Source organism: Limulus polyphemus, unplaced genomic scaffold (assembly GCF_000517525.1).
Source record: "Limulus polyphemus unplaced genomic scaffold, Limulus_polyphemus-2.1.2 Scaffold1033, whole genome shotgun sequence".
In the NCBI taxonomy this organism is placed as follows: domain Eukaryota; kingdom Metazoa; phylum Arthropoda; class Merostomata; order Xiphosura; family Limulidae; genus Limulus; species Limulus polyphemus.
Window position 1 is genome coordinate 10,273 of NW_013666643.1, and position 17,558 is coordinate 27,830.

The 17,558-nt window shown below is 31.8% G+C and overlaps 1 protein-coding gene across 1 annotated transcript in view; it reads left to right on the top strand.

The window, feature by feature from the left end:
- The window catches only part of LOC106461795 (homeobox protein Hox-B3-like), a 79,747-nt gene that overhangs the window by 952 nt on the left and 61,237 nt on the right, over positions 1-17,558 (top strand). The gene's annotated exons all lie outside the window — the stretch shown is intronic.

Below are 17,558 nucleotides of genomic sequence, written 5' to 3' on the forward strand. Positions count from 1 at the left end.
TTACGAAAACTGTTTAGTTTAATAAACATGATGAGCTGAATGTTCCGTACGAAAACAGTTTAGTTTAATAAGCATGTTGCGCTGAATGTTCCTTACGAAAACTGTTTAGTTTAATAAACATGATGAGCTGAATGTTCCATACAAAAACTGTTTAGTTTAATAAACATTTTGCGTTGAATGTTCCATAACAAAACTGTTTAGTTTAATAAACATTATTAGCTGAATGTTTCATACAAAAACTATTTACTTTAATAAATATGATTAGGTGAATTTTCCCTACAAAAATTGTTTAGTTTAATAAACATGATGAGCTGAATGTTCCATACAAAAACTGTTTAGTTTAATAAACATTTTGCGTTGAATGTTCCATAACAAAACTGTTTAGTTTAATAAACATTATTAGCTGAATGTTTCATACAAAAACTATTTACTTTAATAAATATGATTAGGTGAATTTTCCCTACAAAAATTGTTTAGTTTAATAAACATGATGAGCTGAATATTCCTTAAGAAAATTGTTTAGTTTAAAAAACGTGTTGCGCTGAATGTTCCAATGGAAAACTATTTGGCTTAGTAAACATGATGAGCTGAATGTTTCATACGAAAACTGTTTAGTTTAATAAACATTATTAGCTGAATGTTTCATACGAAAACTGTTTAGTTTAATAAACATTATTAGCTGAATGTTTCATACGAAAACTGTTTAGTTTAATAAACATTATTAGCTGAATGTTTCATACAAAAACTATTTACTTTAATAAACATTATTAGCTGAATGTTTCATACAAAAACTATTTACTTTAATAAACATTATTAGCTGAATGTTTCATACAAAAACTATTTACTTTAATAAATATGATTAGCTGAATTTTCCCTACACAAAATTGTTTAGTTTAATAAACATGATGAGCTGAATATTCCGTAAGAAAATTGTTTAGTTTAAAAAACGTGTTGCGCTGAATGTTCCAATGGAAAACTATTTGGTTTAGTAAACATGATGAGCTGAATGTTCCCTACGAAAACTTTTTATGTAATAAACATTATGAGCTGAATATTCCATACGAAAACTATTTACTTTAATAAACGTGATGAGCTGAATGTCCATACGAAAACTGTTTAGTTTAATAAACATTATGAGCTGAATATCCCACACGAAAACTATTTACTTTAATAAACATGATGAGGTGAATCTTCCATACGAAAATTGTTTAGTTTAATAAGCGTGTTGCGCTGAATGTTCCTTACGAAAACTGTTTAGTTTAATAAACATGATTAGCTGAATGTTCCAAAATAAAACTGTTTACTTTAATAAACGTGACGAGCTGAATGTTCCATACGAAAACTGTTTAGTTTAATAAACATGATAAGGTGAATATTCCATACGAAAATTGTTTAGTTTAATAAACGTGTTGCGCTGAATGTTTCAAACTAAAACTGTTTTGTTTAATAAACATGATTAGCTCAATGTTTCATACAAAAACTGTTTACTTTAATAAACATGATTATAACATATTTGAAATTAAAATTCCCAATGTGAATTTGAAAAAGCGGTTGTTAGAGATCTATAGTTTTATTTTAATGTTAGCCCTCTTTAATCATAATGTTTCGATATACCATTAAACAGGACAATTAATACGTAATGAAATTACCATTATAACAATTTAAAGTTTACCGTATGAATATATGATTGAACCATATACATAGATATATTCCATAAAATCATTTTACATAAATTGGACCTATAACAGTTAATTTGTCTTTTCAGGTTTCAGAGTGACCGCCTAAAGTCATTAGTGACATTAGATATGTTTTATTTTAATTACATTCTTTTTTTCTTTTTCTTTTTGATAAATAAAACGTACGAAACTTAAAGCCCCAAAGATCTCGTAATGAGTTAGCAGTACTTGAAATAATTATATCTCTTTTATATGAGTCATATAAAACTATCCAATCACGTTTAAAACCTGCTTCTGTCGCGAACAGTGCATCTCAAACGAAATTACTGGCAATTAAAATACAAGATTTTTCTTAGAATTTTCAGTTTGTGTGTGTTCAAATGCCATTGCAGAACTGAGCGTGATGGTTACTTCGGATACACGCAAGATTTTCTTTCTTTAACTCTGCATATTTTGGACTTATGACGTTAAGATTCAGGTTTCAATACCCATTAGTTACTTACAAATCAAAAACAAAAAACACTATAGACTTGACACACCCCGTTTTTTAGTTGGTCGGCTCTACTTGTTTTGAAGAAAACAACAACAAAAAACAAACCTCAACAATATATGATAATCCTGTAAATTTCCTGAAATCTATCCAGAGACGAAACGTTAGTTATTGTACTTAATGAACAAAAGCTGGAAGTATCTTTAAAAATAAACATGTCCACCGGTGACTCAGCTGTAAGCTTAAGAGCTTATAACACTAAGATTCCTGGTTCTATATCCGAGGTGTACACAGCGCAGATTGCACATTGTATATTTTTGCGATTAAAACAATCTATAAAGCATTGACTGTGATAAAGTATCATCTGTTTTACAAACAAAACAAAAAAGTATCGAATTAACTGACACAATATCGCTTATCTTGGGGATAATCTACAAGGAGACTAAGATCCACACAACAGTACTTTGAAAAAATCACAGCTGTAGAAATCAATCAAATTAGTTAAAAAAAAAAAGAGTTATGTCGAGAATTGGTGTTCCTCTTAAAGGCTTTAACGAATTTCATTTGCTTATTAGAACTTGTCCGGAAAGTTTTAGATTTGCTAGCGCAGAAAGGCGAAGCATATAGAAATAGGATATCTACTTCAATCAATTAGTGCTGCTTCAAACCTGTATATTTTGAACAAAGTTCTGAAGAATCCCAGAAGTTGATGGTTGTACCTTAGTAGTTAACTTGTTGTCAGTTATATAATTACATGGTATTACCAATCAACCCAAATAAACCAATATACAGATAGTATTTAAGAATTTAGTTAAAAGATTTCAAAATTATGATGGAAAAATAAATATACTAATATCAAGTGAAGATACGTTTTAACGTGTTTGAAGTTCATATAATTAAGAATAACAAATGTAATGAATGCTAAGAACATGATATATTTTTTACTACATGCACACTGTTTATTATCTTGAATCATACGGTGCATTAGTATTCTAAATCCAGTATACAGCTGGAATTATATTGTATTTGGCATTGGTTTCTTCCACCTGAACATCGCCTCGTGTAACACGGTCGGGTCAGAGACCCGTGAGGCTGAAACACAGCCGTCTCTTATTTAGAAATACTATTCAGAGGAAGACCAAACAATCACCAGTGCTCGCCACCTATGCGTTTATTCTTAAGCGCACAAAACGGGGCTGATACTACATTTATAACGCTCCCATGGCTGAAAATGTGAAGCGTGTTCAGTGGCATATCGCGGCTTAATTATCGACATTCCGATCTTCATCCAGCACGTCAACCACTCAGTCATATCCGAACCCTAAATTCTATAATAGATAATAGATGAAAAATCGTTTGTGCGTAATTACAATATTTGTAGGAGAAAAGTGCGAGTAATATTGTAGATTTCTAGTAAAGCCAACTGTTTAATAGTTAGTTATTCATTTTTTTACTGTCTACTCTTTATCGTTTCTAATTCTATGCTATCATAGAATGAACTCTCTTGTACGTTAAACAGAGAGAGAAATTATAATACTTTACATGTTTGCAATATTTAATTCAGCGCCAAAACAAAATTAAAATTATATGCAAGTCCAACAAGATGGAAGTTCCAATCTCATGTGAAGAATTCTCTATTTCGCTTTTCTCTCTTTCCTTTTTGTGACAGAAACTAATATCTTACTGAACATCGCTCATTTTTTTACATACTTATGGAAATTCTAAGAAAGACATGCTTAAAGCAATCAGTACAGCAAGTCTACTTCCGAATTTTTTTTTTATTTTTTGTGCCATCAAACCCTTGTGCTAATATAAAATCGTTGTCACGTCTATGACCATTAGCTGCTAGAGAGGTCTGAACCTCAAGTCACTGCTCTTCCCCAGCCCCTCACGGAATACTTTAATGTGTTCTTCAGGCATTGTCTTTGAGAGATTTCAAAGTCTTTGGGGTTCTTATCACTCGGTGCTTGTGCAAATATCTGTTATCTTTTTTCTCTGTATTGGCAAATTTAGACGTTTTCTTCTGGACCATGGGTAGTAATTCAACACTTCAGTGTCATAGATAACGGTGCTGTCTTCATTAATTGAAAAAAATTTAGGAAACTATTGACAGCCTCCTGATGAATTATTGCCGTTTTGCAGGGTTATTAGGAACTTGTCGTAGAAGGCTTGGAAGGATGTTCTATAAGGCGGCTTCTCGCAATCGGAGGTGAGATAGGCCCTTTACAAAAGTTATCTCTCCCAGTGTGGGAATGAAAGGGAGGGCTGTGCGGTGATGAGCCGTACTGCTGGCGGCTTTTCCTGCGTATGATGTCGCTGTGAATGGGTGACACAGAGTGATTTATGTATGTATCTGGGCTGGAAAAATGATGTACGCTAAAACAACTTGCACGAAGGACTGACTGTTAGTAGCAGTTTCATGCGGGCACAAAAAAAAAGAACAGGAAAATGAAACATTTGATAACGCAGGGCCCTATCTTCTATACACGTGTAATTTACACTTTCTGAATCTATCAGGGCGTGACATAAATATTATCCAAATGCAGGTGCCCTTACGGCAAACTTATCTAAATTGTTCGACAAACAACTTTGAAAATCACGTCAACGAAGATTATTTCAGATGTTTAATTAACCTTTTAAATATGGAATTATGCAGAGTATGTAGAACTTTTTTTTTTTAAAGTAGAACATTATCAAATGTTACAAGTATCTTTGAGAAGCTCCATGTACGTTTAGTTAGGAATCTGAATCTTGACTTCGGTTTGTTTTCTGTACCAACTAATGAACTTTCTATGAAAAAAAAGCTGTGATTCTTTGGGAGACCAAAACTAAATACGGTATTATTATTAGTGTCTATTAAAGAGATTCTCCACTTTCGGTATAGTAGACTTCATGGAATGGATATTTAAGTATATATTCTTGACACATAAAAAATGATTTAATGTAAGAAAATTGTCCAAATTTTAATAAAGAATTATATAGAATTACTGTTTCTAACACGTAGGACATTTAAACCTGGGGCAGTAAATATAAATTGGAAGTTCTGAATGTAAGTAATTTGTCCAAAACTCTGTATACATCAAAGTCTGATCTTTCGGTTTAACAAGAGGTGAAATTCTACCTTGACTCATCGGAACTTATTTTTTAATGTGGTACTAGTATCGGAACTTATTTTTTTATGTGGTACTAGTATCGGAACTTATTTTTTTAAGGCGGTACTAGTACCGGAACTTATTTTTAAGACGGTACTAGTACCGGAACTTTATTTTTTAAGGTTGTACTAGTACCGAGATTTATTTGTCTGCTTTGTCGTTTTTTTATGTTTACACGTATATTTTTTTCTTTTTCAAAAACAGGTCCATTTCACCCAGCTGAGTACCTTCACTTGTTTTTTTTTGGGGGGGATTTCACTCCTGAGTTTAACTGAGATTGTGTACGTATAAATATTTTCTGAGTGAAATTTAAAGGAATTCTGGAAATTTTCTTATAACTTTTCAAGGATGATTTTCTACATGAACCAGTTTTCTAATGTGCCAGACATATCATATTTAAATACTATTACACAGTTCAGGAAAACCCACACCAGTCTAAAAGAGAGCTATGTTGTGCGTAGTATAATTAACGCAAAGTTTTATTCTAGAGAAGAGTTTCTTTGTTTGCTTTTGAATTTCACGCAAAGCTACTCTAGGGCTATTTGCGATAGCTGTCCCTAATATAACAGTGATAAGGCAACTAGTCAACACCACCCACCGCCAACTCTTGGGCTACTCTTTTACCAACGTCATCTTATAAGCCCTATAGCTGAAAGGGCGGGCATGTTCAGTGACAGTGATTCGAACCAGCAACCCTCGGATTACGAATTGAGCACCATAACACCCAGACCATACCATGCACTTGAGAAAAAAGGAATGTAACCCCCAGACCGTACCAGGCACTTGAGAAAAGTTATATTACAGTGATGTTAGTTTCACCAAACCTACCAAAGCCTAAACTGATTTCTATTTGTTTTATTTTAATTCCAAGGACATGGGTAAGTTTCTGCAGTGATGATATTCATCTTAGAACATTAAAATTGAAAGAATTTGATCAAGGTTTCTTAATATATGAAAGAAAATTATTCAACATGGAGATATCCAGAGTTTCGTATAGCACTCTAATTTTTAATAAAAAAATATCTGACTGATAAAATCCATGCCATGATAGGCTGAGGACTGAAACGTTTTTCAGAAATATCGATTTTTATCAGGGCAGCTAAGATTTGTCTCTGTCCACCACAGTGAATCGAACCCCGGATTTTAGCATTACAAGTTCATATACTCACAATTGGCCCATTGGAGCGGGCACCAAAGACTATCATAATAATATTACTTAAAGGGGCGTTAGTTTTCCTTGAAGGAGAGGTATGTTTGGGGGTAGTTTATATTTGTTGATCCAAATATTCTCTTATCATTAACCAGGTTAGGCTTATGAGAAATTACGTTGCTCTAAACTGGAGTTCTCAGCTGATTTGAATATAGGGTTTTTCTCTCAGTGTTAAAGAAATATTTCTTATTACAACCATGCCCATTGTTTTAATATGTGAATTCGGTTTATTAAGAAGCGAAAAATTATCCTACCTAAGTTATTGTTGATGTTAAATATTGCTATATATATATATTAATATCAGGCCTAAATTTCTGGTAAAAAGTCAGTGGAGCTCAGATTCACTTCTTTTTTTCAATAACAAATTTTTAAGTTAGTCGAGATATAATATGTAAGCAAGAAACGCAAGCCCGAATCTGATTTTGACAAGAACACAGAAGTTGTGTGGGTGGAGTTTCGTTTGAATTTTAGACAATTTTTTGCGTCCCGATTAACGTGTATTAATATTACCATTATATTAGAATGTTATTATAATGAAATATTTTAAAGTTTAGACAGCATTTTTCAAATAATTATATTGTCGCTCAGCTTGATTAATTTCATACCAAAAATTTGTTTATTGTAATGCCAGATGCTTCTAAATTGTTTTTCGGCTCGATCTTCGTCTCATAGGTAAGGGGGCGTGCTTGCAGCGCCCCCTAGATCTCCTAGCTAGATTTTGCTGAGATATGAAAAATGCTATATTTTTGATCTTCGGTTTTTGTTACAAAAACAGCACTATATAACATGATATATAGTAATGACTCTAGCCGAGGTAGAAGTGTGGAGTAACACTGCCGTGACTCTAATTACAGGACTAAACTACATTTTAGTCAGAAATACAGACGTTTTACAGATATCCTGTGTATAAGTCGAGAACTACATTTTAGTAAGAAATACAGACGTTTTACAGATACCCCGTTTATAACTCGAGGATAGAGATTAAAAGTATAACTTGGCTTTTAAATAATTTGTTTATTTTAATTTTAGATAGATTTCTTTCCGGAAAAAGTCATGGTTTTTTCTGCATGTTTTCCTTGCAGCATAAGTCTGCCATATTTGTTTTATCTTGAGAAGATATTCAGACTCACCCAGGGCTTTACTTCTAAACTCTACTCCGCTATGTTTCAAAGAAAATGAAACTATGGTTTCTAGACTTATAAGAACAATATTCCTCCGAGCAACCCCAGGAAATATTCGTAGATCGGGTTATGGCAAACAAACAATTACTTAAGTTATGGCAAACAAACATATTACTTAAGTTATGGCAAACAAACAAATTACTTATGTTATGGCAAACAAACAAATTACTTAAGTTATGGTAAACAAACAAATTACTTAAGTTATGGCAAACAAACAATTACTTAAGTTATGGCAAACAAACAAATTACTTAAGTTATGGCAAACAAACAAATTACTTAAGTTATGGCAAACAAACAAATTACTTAAGTTATGGCAAACAAACAATTACTTAAGTTATGGCAAACAAACAAATTACTTATGTTATGGCAAACAAACAAATTACTTAAGTTATGGCAAACAAACAAATTACTTAAGTTATAGCAAACAAGTAATTACTTAAGACCAGCTTCAAAGTACTTAACTTTGACGTAAAAGAAAAACTTTATAAAATATTTCATGGATTTTGTACCTCGTGTATAAGTCGAACAAAACTCATGGTTTAAAAGCTCGACTTATACACGGTTATATATGGTATTTGTACATCACATTGAAACAGTAGCTTCATATCTGTTTTAACATAAGAAAAATAAGTAGTGTTAAAATCATTGTTCTTCTTGTTGCGAAGGCAAAAGACAGAGCAAACATAACAGCCATTGAACCAAACTAAGAGTTGTTGAAACTGTAGCACAGATATTAACATGTTTATAGATATATTTCGATAAATTTAATGGTAAATGACCCTCTTGCAGCCATTAGGTTCAAAATTATGACTTAAGGGCTTAGAGGCAGGTGGAAATCTGAAATAAAAGAATGGTGTAATGGTGTGAAATGTTACATCTGTAATAATAACTTTCTCTGAAACGCCCCCCAGTGTCACAGCGGAATGTCTGCGGAATTACGATGCTAGAAACCAGGTTTCGATGCTCGTGGTGGGCAGAGAACAGATAGCTCATTGTGTAGCTTTATGCTTAACTACAAACAAATTCTCTGAAAGTTGGGGTTCAAATCATTCTTCGGGTAGAATATTAGGTTAAAATATATTATATATGTTATATATTTAAAGAAATAAGTATTCAAACAGTGGTAAGAATGTTACTGCTTTTATTTTCCTGTTTCTTTACAGGATCTAAGTTACGTAGACTAACATGTTTAATAAAAAATTTGACCATTCTGTATCAAAAACATTTATCATTTTTAGATATGGAAAACATAGCAATTCTTTCTCTAAGTTTAGTTAATGGACAGAACCGTTAGTTTCCGTGTATCGATTGTCTATAAGCAAGGTTGTGAGTCCAGTAAAGTTATCACAAGAACAGCTGGAGTAACACTACCGTTACTGTTTACAGAAGGACGGACTTTTGAACAAATCTAGGGCATTGCTTGAGCTCTTTCTAATGCTGAATGCCACTGTTCTTATGTTTGGGAACAGATCTAAACAGTCTTACACAGCATTTCCACATCTATATTAAATGAAGAGAAATAACCAGTCATCAATTTGATCTAAACAGTCTTACACTACATTAAAAGCGGCATCTTCACATCTATATTAAATGAGAGAAATAACCAATCATCAAGTTGATCTAAACAGTCTTACACCACATTAAAAGCAGCATCTTCACATCTATATTAAATGAAGAGAAATAACCAGTCATCAAGTTTTAAAACAGTTGTTCTTCTTTGAGTTTTTACTTTTCTTATATTATCCCCCCCTTTTTATTGCAGCAACATTAATAGTCCAAATGTTCCCTAATTTAATCTTTTTCAGAGTACCCACTTTTACATCTTCTTTACATACTTCGCCTTGTTATATAACTTGGCTCTCTTTTTATGAATAAAAAAATGTTTTGACCACATATATAGAACATGTATATGTTATAATTCTATAATTATAATGTAGGAGACGTATGTACGATTATCATAAAATATCAGTATCATATATTGTTATAATCTCCCTTTTCAAAGCTTTCATGTAAAATGTAGATACTGTCAAAACTCCATATGGATTTGGTAATAAATATATTATTTTCTTTTTTCGGGGGAGTGGGGGGTAACCAAAGGTATAGTACACTGTGTTTTGATTGCCTTACACTATCCTGTTGCGTAGGGACAATAAGCACAATACAATTAATGGCTAGATTATTATATTTGAAATGAACACTACACAACCCAGATGGGTGGCTTGTGTGCATAATAAGGCACCTTTAAAATACCTTTAAAAGCATAGCTCCATTCATAATGTAATTTTGTCTTAAAGTTGAAATATTCTTCATTACATCAAAAATATCAAAAGGTGGAATGACGTAGGAAGTTTTCTTGCCTCCATTGCTCGTAAAACCTGAAATATAATTTATTTTTTGCTCTCTTTTCGTAACTCTTCTTAAAAAGGAAATCGATGAGATAAATACATGTTCACACAGGTACATGACCGTAGTGACTAAAAGTTACTTTAACTATCTTTCGTGCTCGCAACAAATAAAAATAGCAAATGTAGACGTTGAAAAATGTCTCTTCTGCTTGTCTGATGTCTCTTCTAAATTTTCCTTTATCACGCGATCAAGCTGTGTGTCTTAACAGTTTTTGACGAAATCAGAGATTTAAAACTAAAATATAATAAATTGTTTGGTATAATATTATAAACACGTGACGAATATCTTTTAGCTCAAAACTATTTTCCAAGAAAAAAAAAAAGATACTAAAATTTTCAACCGGATAATCAGAAAGTTTTTAAAATATAGAGGACACTAGTAACCAAAACGCATCTGAGGGTTCCGTTTCTTTTCAAAGGGATGAAACTTTTTTTTTTTCAGTTTTCAAGACAGTGCATTTTAAGTGTTGTTCATGGTTCAATTGGCTCAGCATCTCTCAGCATTAATCGTGATCGGTGAAGACTTTCTGGGGAACTTTCAAAGAATGAAAACGAGGAACCTGATCTTAGGGAGCTAACCAGTGAAGTGTAACAGACTGTTAAATCAAGCTACTCGACAGCTCACCCTTTGTTACCTCATCAGCCAGTATTGTATACAATACAGACTTTGGCGATATTGTTCTCATCTACTCTTCAGAGGCTTCGTAAACTACAACACACCAGTATTGTCCTAGACTAATAAATAGCAAGAAATTTGACAGTTTTTGACCATCCTGATGTATTAGTATATGGATGAAAGGTTTAAAACGGGCCGCAAAGCTGCTTCAGTTCCAGGAAATCACTAATAATAGGGTCCCTCATGGATGAAGCATCAATCAGTGAGATAACCATTTATTTAATAGTAAAACATACACACACACACATGTATATATATATGTGTGTGTGTGTGTGTGGTTCCTTCCTTGTTCTTTTAGACTTACGTCTAAAAAAGACGATTTCACGAGTCAAATTTATAAACGCAAAAATGTATGCGTTATCCATCACTCACATCATCTGTTTTAGCAGTATAAGACTTGTTGCATTCTAGACGTTTAATTAGAACTGTAAACTAAAATTTTCGATTTTCTTTTTGTGACTTTCTCTTTTCCAGCTTGCGTAAAAACTGTCAAATTTTGTACGCATATTTTACTATTTTGTTTATATCAGTTTACAAATGTTCCCTGGCAGTTTCTTTTCCAACATCAAACTGATTACGCTTTAACTTCTTAGCTGTTTGTCGCGGGAACTATCTTAATTAATCATTAGATAATGAAAGAAACGCAGCGACATTTCATTGATTCTTAACTTCATCATTATATAAACGTGTATTCACAAAGATTAATTCTAATCATAACGAACTGTGGGGTTTTCTTTCTCATTTTCACGATCTTGCGAAACAGAATCTTCAGGGGCTAAGACAACATTGTCGTCAGTTCTAATAAATACAGAGTTAGAAACTTTATTATAGAAATATAAATTTTAAAGTTCCATAAACGTGGTTAAAAATTAGATACTTTCCAAAGAGTATTTAATACTTAAAACTTAATAGGAACATCAGATCTACGTAATGGGCTTGTTCTTTTTAAACAGATGGTTAAACTAAAACTAATTATTTGAAAAAAAACTGTTGCACGTTAAATATATATATTTATTTCGAGACAAACAGATGTCATTTATAACATATTTTATTGATTTTATTTGTTTGAGTTATGTTAAGCAGAATGCTACACTATTGGTTATCTGTGCTGTGCCAACCATAGGTATCGAAGCTCGGTTTTTAGCGTTATAAGCCTTCAGACTTGCCGCTACTGGAGGGCTATATCGATTTTGAATAAGTTATATTGATTCAGAAATGATAGCATACGACATAAAATAGAAACGAACATCATTAAACCATACTATAGATGTCATTTACAAGGTTGTGGAAAACGCTACTGAGTCTATAACGTTAAAGTTTTTTTCACATTTTATTCACTCGCGATTCACTCTTAACTGTACTGAGTAACGGTTATGAAACGAAAAGATTTTTCAATAATATTAGTTACTTATGATGTTAAATAACAAAAAGTGACATTTCTACCTCTCATTTTATAAGCTGTCGATTTGTGTGCTCATTGGACACACATACATACAAAACTCTTTAAATTTTCATCTTCAAAACCACCCTAGTCATGTGATGTGTTAGGCGATAGGGTGAGCCACATAAGTGTGGAGATACAGTCATATAATGGTAAGTCTGTAAGACAATAAGTAAGAGCAATGTTCTCTCCGATTTTCAAAGGGGCATGAGGGACACATTCTTGATTGTTTTATAAACAAGTTAATACTTATTTTTTTATTATAATATACAGTACACATGTATATGTAATAATGATTTAATGTTCTGGTTAAACAACTGAGTACTACTACATTCGTCTTACTGAAGGAGAAAGGCTTATCTTCCGAAAATGTTCGGGCTACTAGGTCTCTTTTTTCTTTTATTTATCTATTTTTTGGTTCCAAGGGATTTCTTAGTGCTATAAGTTGATCTTGTAGTATTGCAAACATAGCTTGCATAACTCAAGCTAGTGGCGAACCCAAGTTGATAGATTCAGAGCTCTAAACTTTTACTAATTTAATTTGTGCGGTCGTAATCTTTAGTTTTTATGGTCAGCAAGCGAAGTAGAAACGCTTGAGAAACTAGCAAAGGTTGTTCATATCTGTTTTGCCACCAAAAGAAAGCTATGTCCAATCGCTTTATTTACTGTTATACATTAAAAACTGTCACCAAACGAAAGCTATGTCCAATCGCTTTATTTACTGTTATACATTAAAAACTGTCACCAAACAAAAGCTATGTTCAGTCGCTTTATTTGCTGTTATACATTAAAAACTGTCACCAAAGGAAAGCTATGTTCAATCGCTTTATTTACTGTTATACATTAAAACCTGTCACCAAACGAAAGCTATGTTCAATCGCTTTATTTCCTGTTATACATTAAAAACTGTCACCAAACGAAAGCTATATCCAATCGCTTTATTTACTGTTATACATTAAAACCTGTCACCAAAAGAAAGCTATGTCCAATCGCTTTATTTACTGTTATACATTAAAAACTGTCACCAAACGAAAGCTATGTCCAATCGCTCTATTTACTGTTATACATTAAAAACTGTCACCAAATTAAAACGATGTCCAGTCGTTTTATTTGCTGTTATACATTAAAAACTGTCACCAAAATAAAACGATGTCCAGTCGTTTTATTTGCTGTTATACATTAAAAATTGAACTTAACATCCTGCAATTGTGATTTCTATATATATATATATAACATAAATCATAATAAACTTCTTAATACGAAGTTAAAATCAACTTTTTATTTTATCTTAATATTTAAACAATGTAGGGATACTTTCATTGTGCTATGTATGTTACACGTACGATTTCTTTTGTAGGCCTACTTGTTGTTGTTACAATTAAGTTCTAGCTCGCGTTTATTTAGCGTACACAATCTAAGTAACAAGTTAGCCTTTGGGTCTGGATACCTTTTCATTAACTCTCGATTTGATATAAAAACATAATTATATCAATTGTATAAAAAAAAACACCATCGAAAACGAAACTTAAAGACTAGCGCCATTCCCCACACGTTTTCGGTAAATTAGTATTTCCGACGTCATACAATCAGACCACGTAATGTAACAAGCAACTATATATATATATATATATTTAAGAGACATTAACGTTTGTTAACGTTCTTCTATTCTTTGAAAATGTTCTTTAATATGCAGCACTTGTCTTTCTTATCTAAACTGGTATGATACAATTAGATGAAGTCTGATAACGCTTTGCTTGCTCTATGGGGGGGGGGGGAGTGTATTACATCTTGTGTTATATTCTATATAACTTAATAATGACCAAGCTAGTATTCCGGCTGTTTCTCAGTCAAGTCTGTTTAGAGTGATATAAAATAGACATTAAAGTATTCGTTTTCGTGAAAATAACCGTAATCTAAATGCTTATATAGACCTTCCCTAATAAGTATCTTACTAATACTCTAATGTCCTGGTTTTGATGTTGTGCCTAATAATATTTTTTTGTAATTTTATTTTTTATTTGATACAGTGTTGTCCGCTGTACCCTCAGAATATCTTATACTCCGTAATTTTCAGTTTATTTAAAGTGAATACACACAAATATAGAATAGTTTAATGTTTATCTTTAAAACTGCAGAAATATATATATACAATCATAATTTTTTAACGCTAATAAATAATTTATCATTTTCATATCTGTGATCAACTTCAAGATATTTTTGAAAAGCTATTGAATTTTGTAAATGTATGTTTGTTTCTTAAAATTTGCTCAAAGCTTCACGAGGGCTAACAGCACTAGATATTCCTAATTTTGAAGTGTTAGACTATCGCCAAATTTTGGTTTATCCATGCCAGACCGAATATATATATATATAGAGAGAGAGAGACAGATTTTTCCAACACTCTTATGACGCACTTATAGCCCCAAATAGCAGAACGCATTTATTATTATTACTGTTTGGTAATAACGGTATGTGAATCATGCAACATCAGGTCCATAGTCCGGTTAACTGACCACTGGGTGGCGTTCATCCATGCAAGTGAATAACATCATAAACTATATATATATATATTCAAACTCCATCCTAACTAAGACATAATTATCTATAGCCTTTTTATCCTTAGTATATAAATATTATCTGAGAATAAACTGGCTTTTAGGTTCAAGAGGTAATGATATATTGATAGACTTATCAATATATATATATCTTTCAAACTTATAAGGCCCGGCATGGCCACGTGGTTAGGGCGCTCGACTCGCAATCTGAGGGTCGCTGGTTCGAATCCCCATCACACCAAACATGCTCGCCCTTTCAGCCGTGGGGGTGTTGTAATGTGACGATCAATCCCACTATTCGTTGGTATAAGAGTATCCCAAGAGAGTAGTTGCCTTCCCTCTAGTCTTACACTGCTAAATTAGGGACGACTAACCCAGATAACCCTCGTGTAGCTTTGCGCGAAACTCAAAACAAACAAACAATCAACCTTATAAAACGTGTTTCATATAGTTATATTACACTTTAAGCTAATGTATATTTTATCATTACTAAATATTTTATCTTTCCTTCATCACTTAATATTTGGTATAAATAACATTTCCAATAAGAAACAATATATATGATAACAGTGAGAACCTTAACACAATGATCAACTAGTTTCCAACAATATCGTTTTAAATTACACAATTTTCATTTCTTTATTTTTCTCTGTATTTTTGAATTATAATCACACTTATTATCAATTTTCTTGAATTGATTGAAATGTTTGTTTACAACAAATAACTTGTACTTACTACTTGTGACAATTAAACATTTACTCATCTCCCCTCTTTAATAAATTCTTTACATTTTTGCGATAGATTTAAATAATATTGAATTTTATATGCTGTAAAAATTTTTAATAATCTATGTATATAGTAGTTAAATGTCTGTCTGTCACACTCTCTATCTCCTGATCGGTTAATCGCAGAAGAAAAAAACGCTTCTTTTCAAGAGTACATAACAAAAAATTATTCGTTTTTGGCAATTCTTAAGATTTCTTATCGAAATCAATATCGGTAAGTCTGAGAGAAAAAAATAACTTAATTAAGAGCAAAAATTTTTCTCTTTGTAAGGGAAGATCACGAAAAAACGAGACTTCCTCCATCGACTGATTGAAATAAATATTTCGAAGATAGGATCATGAATGGAAAAAATGCATAAAGAGAGGAACTTGTTTGAATATGTATTTGTTATTTTTCACTTCATATATATATATTATATTGGTATTATATAGTTGCATGATTTTATTGTACCATGTCGAATAAATTGATTTGAATTGAATTGAATATCTCCTCTTTGACACTTATAGAAATGACAACTGTCAAAAAGCGCTCACTTTGGCTGCGGTCTTTTCTTGTGCTCAGTAAAATGACAAGAAACCGTGGCATCCAGCGGAAAAAATCCTCGTGGTTACTTAGCGAACTTGAAAGGTCTACTGTGCTCAATGCATCCATTTCATCGAAATATAAACGTTCTTTCCAACAATGCATTGTAGTCAGTCTCCTATGCTTGGAAACAAACGCAATGTAATTTTCGTTATTGAAATAACACGTGGAATGACAAAATACGGTTATAAATGGCCCACTAGACAATCACTATTTTTGGCAAATTACCGTTGAATTGTTTCAACAATATCTGCTAGTTTATTACAATTTTCAATTATATACTAAACCTTGTATCAAGCACAAAATATATATTTTTTTTCCTTGTTATTTTTCCATTTAATGAACTTTTTCTAAAAATGTTAACTGGCTCAAAGAGATTTTATCATTAGTGTTTTTTTAAAACTTCAAAAATAGAGAAGCCAATAAAAAGTTAATGAAATAAGCAATGGATTACTTTTTGCATTTTATATTTTATTTTCGTTTATGTTTTCACAAACATTAATATCAGTAATTCCTGCTAAATTCTAACGTTTTTAACAAACATTTTTTGGGGCTTTTAAATATTAAAACACACAAGGATTTTTACTATCTAAAAAAATATTGCGTGTTAATATCTTTACCTGCCCCCCATTGGCACAGCGGTATGTCTGCGGACCTACAACGCTAGAATCCGGGTTTTAGACAGAGCACAGATAGCCCATTGTGTAGCTTTGTGCTTAATTACAATCAAACAATATCTTTACCTTTTACTATGTCAGCGATAAATTTACCGGTTTACAACCCTAAAATCCGGGATTCCAATATCCGCTGTGGACAGAACGCAAATAGCTTATTTTCAATCGAAAACTGATTTTTAGCTTGAAAAGCTCTCAGACTTATCGCTAAGTGACTAGGGAAGAGGGGAGGCCAAAGGGCCAATAGTGTTATTTGTCTTTGAGTTGTAAGCATTCATGTAATTGAGGATGATTTGGTTTCCTTGTTGATTAAAGTTTCTGTACAAGGCTGATTATAATATCAACACTTCAATTTTTTGATTTAGAAAATGGTTTGATTGAGGAGCTATACAATGAATGAAATAATACAATATTCTTGAAAAATTGATAATAGTTGTTAATTAAATACACTATTATACATTATTAATTAAATACACTATCATATTATTAATTAAATACACTATCGTATTATTAATTAAATACACTATTATACTTTATTAATTAAATACACTATCATGTTATTAATTAAATACACTATCGTATTATTAATTAAATACACTATCGTATTATTAATTAAATACACTATCATATTATTAATTAAATACACTATCATATTATTAATTAAATACACTATCATACTATTAATTAAATACACTATCATATTATTAATTAAATATACTATCATATTATT